Below are 6000 nucleotides of genomic sequence, written 5' to 3'. Positions count from 1 at the left end.
TCAGCAGTGCGTATTCAGAACGCATGTGACAGCCAATCAGCAGTGCGTATTCGGAGCGCATGGTGGTCCTGCGGTGGGGTGAGCAGAAAGGTGTTTAGCAGGTAAGACAGCGGACTCTCCCCAAATTATAATAAACACCTCCCAGTCAACTACTAGTAACATGACTATGAGCCCGTTGACGTTTGAGAAACATAAGCGGCAGCTCAGCTCTCTCGCAGTATTTGAAGTGAAGGCTAATTAGCTTTTAGCGTAACGTTAGCTTACTGTGCAGTGTGTGTGCGTGTGTTACGGACAGTCCTGTCTGTCTGAGAGAAAGACAAGCATTATTGACCTACAGTTAACAACTAAGTTAACAACTTTACCTTTTTCTGTGTTGATTGAGCTGTGTTGAAAGAGCAAAAAACAAATTTATGTTAAAATCAAGAGTTTCCTGAAGCTACTTCACCGCAGTCTATAGTCTATTGCCCCCCAGGCTGTGGTGGCAGCGAAGAAGTGGAGACATGATGGCGACAGGCCGAGTTACACCCACCCACCCCCTACCCCGGTCTGTCAGCCGGAGAGACACCACCTTAACTAACAATTTTTCTGGGGTAAACTCTGCTATGCATCGCCTGGTAACGATCACATTTGGTTACATCATCGGGCGGCGATTACACTTTGCCTCACTTGGGACTAGGGTCCACCCTAGATCCATCTTTCAAGTGGTTATCAGTCCTGGACCTCGTTAACACTTGACTGAACAAACTACACGTCGCTAACTACACGTCGCTAACTGAAGCCCAGGCAGAGTCAACCTATCCGATGACCTTTTAACAATAGTGTCAACTTAAGGCCTCGACTAGTATCCCTTTTTACTTCCTTTAAAATGCCAACCAACAGCACGGGGTCTCCGACCCAAAAGAAGCAGTATAAGCATACCTGCCAACCCTCCCGATTTTCCTGGGAAACTCTCGAATTTCAGTGCCCCTTCCGAAAATCTCCCGGGCCAACCATTCTCGCGAATTTCTCCCGATTGCCACCCGGACAACAATACTGGGGGCGTGCCTTAAAGGCAGTCTTTAGCTTCCTCTCGTTTCTGTCTTCTGTTGTTTGGATACTTTACATTACATCATTTTTAACACCGTAAAAAAATAAAGACGTGTAGTCTTGTCCCCCATGATTATAGTGAACAATAGACAAAAATCAACAAAAATCGCAGATCCCCTTTAAAGGCCACAGTTTGTTCTTTTTTATTTAAGAGGAATTTCAATTTTCTTGTGGGAACTCTCCTGAAGGAATAATCCATCCATCCATTTTTCTACCGCTTATTCTCTTTGGGGTCGCGGGGGGCGCTGGTGCCTATCTCAGTATAACCGGGCGGAAGGTGGCGTATACCCTGGACAAGTTGCCACCTCATCGCAGGGCCAGCACACAGACAGACAACATTCACACACTAGGGCCAATTTAGTGTTGCCAATCAACCTATCCCCAGGTGCATGTCTTTGGAGGTGGGAGGAAGCCAGAGTAGCCGGAAGGAACCCATGCAGTCACGGGGAGGACATGCAAACTCCACACAGAAAGATCCCGAGCCCGGGATTGAACACAGGACCACTCAGGACCTTCGTATAGTGAGGCAGACGGACTAACCCCTCTTTCACCGTGCTGGCCCTGAAGGAATCAATAAAGTACTATCTATCTATCTCTCACACTTGAAAAGGAAACTATTATACATGTCTCTGTTATCCAGAGGTTTATTTATAACCCCTAAAGTAGGCAGGCACGGAGCAATTTCTCAGCGTGTGTTTATTCCAGGAGGCACGTTAATACACTGACACACAACATCCGGATTCCCATCATGCATTGCTTCCAAACTATGGCAAGAAGTAATGTCCAAAAAACGTAACAGAGACAAAGCAGAGGAACGAAGAAGAGACATGGCGACAACAAGAAAGAAGAAGTATGCTTGCAGGTGGGACTGGGCACTATGGCCTTTTTTTAATATCTCAATATTTTTTAGGCTATATCGCGATACACGATATATATCTCGATGTTTAGCCTTGGCCTTGAATGAACACTTGATGCATATAATCACAGCAGTATGATGATTCTATGTGTCTACATTAAAACATTCTTCTTCATACTGCATTTATATATGCTACTTTTAAACTTTCATGCAGATAAGGAAATCACAACTAAGTCAATTGACCAAAACTGTATTTATTGAACAGTTATTAAGCAATGGCACAGACATTCATGTCATTTCCAAAACAGAAAGTGCAAGATTGTCAGAGACATTTTAAGTGTCGAATAAAAATGAGCTGCAAATAGTATTCCTTCTTTGCTATGTGGTAGGTTACTACGGACGTTTTTAAATTCTGTTGTTGACTATATGTTTCATACGGTGTTGATCTGGAAATGTTTGCCTCTGCATTTTTGATGGTGTGGGCGTGTGGCACCGAATTGAGAAGTTTCAAACACTCAATCTCTAGCAAGTGACTTTTCAAATGATGCTACATATTAGCAGTAATGCTACTTTTTATAGCAACGCTTCAGCACCACTTGACAAATTACGGTTGTCTGTACGACATATTCCCACTTGAAGAAAAACCACCGCCAGACGATGAACCCCCTGCTGTTTTTCTTGGGAATTAATTCTTCCTTCATTCGCACTTTCTTTCTCTCGTATTACCACTCGCATGGCTCCGCTAGCATCACAGATAACGTTACCCACGCTGCTACCTCTCTGCTCCACGAGGGCGTATACGTATGTGATGTATGACGTGACAGTATGTGACGTGTGTAAGAAGGGGTGCTCATCTGTGAGGAGGGACAGGAAAGAGCGAGGAGAGCCTGTAGTGTAATGCCCGCAGCTTAAAGCAACTGCGTGAGAATGTATACTCGAATATCACGATATAGTCATTTTCTATGTCGCACAGAGACAAACCTGCGATATATCGTGTATATCGATATATTAGGGCTGGGCGATAAAACGATAACAATATATATCGCGATAGACATGTGATCAATATCAATAGAGAATGGGGTCGATAGAACGTTCGATAATTTCACTGAGTTCTGTTAGAAAAAAATAGTAAGAAACGCAGTCTGGGGGGTGTAGGCAAAGGAAGGGCTTTAGCCTCTCGACCTATCACGGCCGAGCCTCAACCGCAAGGCATTCTGGGAAATGCTGACAGGAAAGAAAAAAAAAAGCAACGACTGATTGATACTTTATTAGTAGATTGCACAGTACAGTACATATTCCGTACTTATTGACCACTAAATGGTAACACCTGAATAAGTTTTTCAACTTGTTTAAGTCGGGGTCCACGTTAATCAACGAAACGGGAATATGAGTGCGGCAGCACGAGAGGAAATTGTAAATAAAAAACGTCACATCACCAGTTCGGCAGTATTTTGGATTTTTTTAAGTCCGATACGACCAAGTCTTGGAACACGACAAACTTATTTTACCACCTGAGCCGCTCTCACCCGCTGGAGTACAGCAGAAAACAGCCACAACATCAGCCGATGCAAGTGGAACAGCACCGAAGCGGCAACAACAGACCACCATCGAGAGGTACTCGGCAGCAGTGCCATACGACAACAATTCAAAACGTTATAAAGAAATAACGGATGCAGTGGTGTATCAACTAGTGAAGGACATGCAACCGCTCAGCATAGTTGAGAAGTCTAGATAAGCATTTATTTAATGTCAATATTTGCACATCGAGCAGTATTTTCATTTATTTGACTGTTTTTCTTAAAGCTGACTTCATTCTAAAGGTTGAAGGTTATATTTAAAATAAAAGTATTTAAATTCAGCCTTTTTTCTCCTGGTCTTTATTTAGAATTGTTGTTTTTTTTATCAATAATTATCGATATCGACTGATATGAAACACTTATATTGTGATACATTTTTTAGTCATATCGCCCAGGCCTACTAGCAGGTCCCAAAATGACTGGAAAAAATCATTTCAGTTCATGCAGGACAGCTGGAAGGGGAAGGAGTATGCTGCCTGCACATTTTGTAGCTCAGACTTCTCCATTGAACACGGTGGCCAAACGGATATACTCATTCATGAACGGATTATTCATTTATATATAAAAATACTTGAAAATATATACACCCCTGCTACCCCTCACCTCCCAAATTTGGAGGTCTCAAGGTTGGCAAGTATGAGTATAAGAGAGCTACTACCACCACCTTCTACTAATACTAATCATTCAGTTTGACAACCTTATCCTGTGTGCTTTGAGTGAAGCTCTGTTTGCATTTTGACTTTTACTGCACATTACGTGACTCTTGAACCCTCCCTGAGATAACAAAACACATTCCTGGCACTAAGTGACAACTTCGCCTGTTTTTTCAAATGTAAACATGCTTAAAGGCCTACTGAAAGCCACTACTAGCGACCACGCAGTCTGATAGTTTATATATCAATGATGAAATATTAACATTGCAACACATGCCAATACAGCCGGTTAGTTTACTAAATTGCAATTTTAAATTTCCCGCAAAGTGTCCTGTTGAAAACGTCGCGGAATGATGACGCGTGCTTGTGACGTTATTGGTTGTAGCGGACATTTTATCCCAGCACCACTCACGGCTAAAAGTAGTCCGATTTAATCACATAATTACACAGTATTCTGGACATCTGTGTTGCTGAATCTTTTGCAAATTGTTCAATTAATAATGGAAACGTCAAAGAAGAATGCTGTTGGTGGAAAGCGGTGGATTGCAGCTGTTGTGAAGCTTTAATATGGAACAGAGCCGTCAAGCGAACATGGTTCTCTACCACATGTCCACCGGCAGGTTTGGGTGAGAAAATTGTGGTAATAAGTCGGCTCTTATCGGCGACATGAGCGGAGCTTGCGTCCTCCTGCAGCTGTCAAAGAGGCAGCTGCGACTTTCTTGGCTCCTCCATGGCTTCCCCCAGAGACACTGGCGGTCACCACACCCCTCCGACTTTCAGGTATAATAAATAAATAAATGGGTTGTACTTGTATAGCGCTTTTCTACCTTCAAGGTTCCTCAAAGCGCTTTGACACTACTTCCACATTTACCCATTCACACACTGATGGAGGGAGGTGCCGTGCAAGGCGCTAACCAGCACCCATCAGAGGCAAGGGTGAAGTGTCTTGCTCAGGACACAACGGACGTGACGATGTTGGTACTAGGTGGGGATTGAACCAGGGACCCTCAGGTTGCGCACGGCCACTCTACCACTGCACCACGCCGTCCCTACAGGTATGACTTTATAATCTCACTTAAACACTAGTAACACAATAAGGGATTTTCCAGAATGATCCTAGTAAATGTGTCTAATAATATCTGAATCAGCATGGCGTACTGGGTAGAGCGGCCGTGCCAGAAACCTGAGGGTTGCGGGTTTGCTTCCCACCTATTGACATCAAAGTTGCTGCCGTTGTGTCCTTGGGCAGGACACTTCACCCTTTGCCCCCGGTGCCGCTCACACTGGTGAATGAATGATGAATGAATGATTGGTGGTGGTCGGAGGAGACGTAGGCGCAAACTGGCAGCCACGCTTCCGTCAGTCTACCCCAGGGCAGCTGTGGCTACATATGTAGCTTACCACCACCAGGTGTGAATGAATGATGGGTTCCCACTTCTCTGTGAGCGCTTTGAGTATATAACAATAGAAAAGCGCGATATAAACCTAATCCATTATTATTATTATCGCTCCCACTGCCCTGTATTTTTCTCTCATTATTATTCACTCTAACTTTCCTCATCCACAAATCTTTCATCCTCGCTCAATTAATGGGGAAATCGTCGCATTCTCAGTCCGAATTGCTCTTGATGCTGGTGGCTATGATTATAAAGAATGTGAGGATGTGAGGAGCCCTACAACCCGTGACATCATGCGCACATCGTCTGCTACTTCCGGTAGAGGCAAGGCTTTTTTATTAGCGACCAAAAGTTGCGAACTTTATCGTGGATGTTCGCTACTAAATCCATTCAGCAAAAACATGGCAATATCACGAAATGATCAAGTATGA

At 43.8% G+C, this 6000-nt stretch overlaps 1 protein-coding gene across 1 annotated transcript in view; it reads right to left on the bottom strand.

Moving 5' to 3' along the window:
- Positions 1-6000, bottom strand: part of vapal (VAMP (vesicle-associated membrane protein)-associated protein A, like) — a 49407-nt gene that overhangs the window by 42514 nt on the left and 893 nt on the right. The window lies entirely within an intron of this gene.

Source organism: Nerophis ophidion, linkage group LG14, assembly GCF_033978795.1.
Source record: "Nerophis ophidion isolate RoL-2023_Sa linkage group LG14, RoL_Noph_v1.0, whole genome shotgun sequence".
Taxonomy (NCBI): domain Eukaryota; kingdom Metazoa; phylum Chordata; class Actinopteri; order Syngnathiformes; family Syngnathidae; genus Nerophis; species Nerophis ophidion.
The sequence above is the reverse complement of the archived record's forward strand: the minus strand, read 5'-3'. Positions and strand labels throughout refer to the sequence as shown.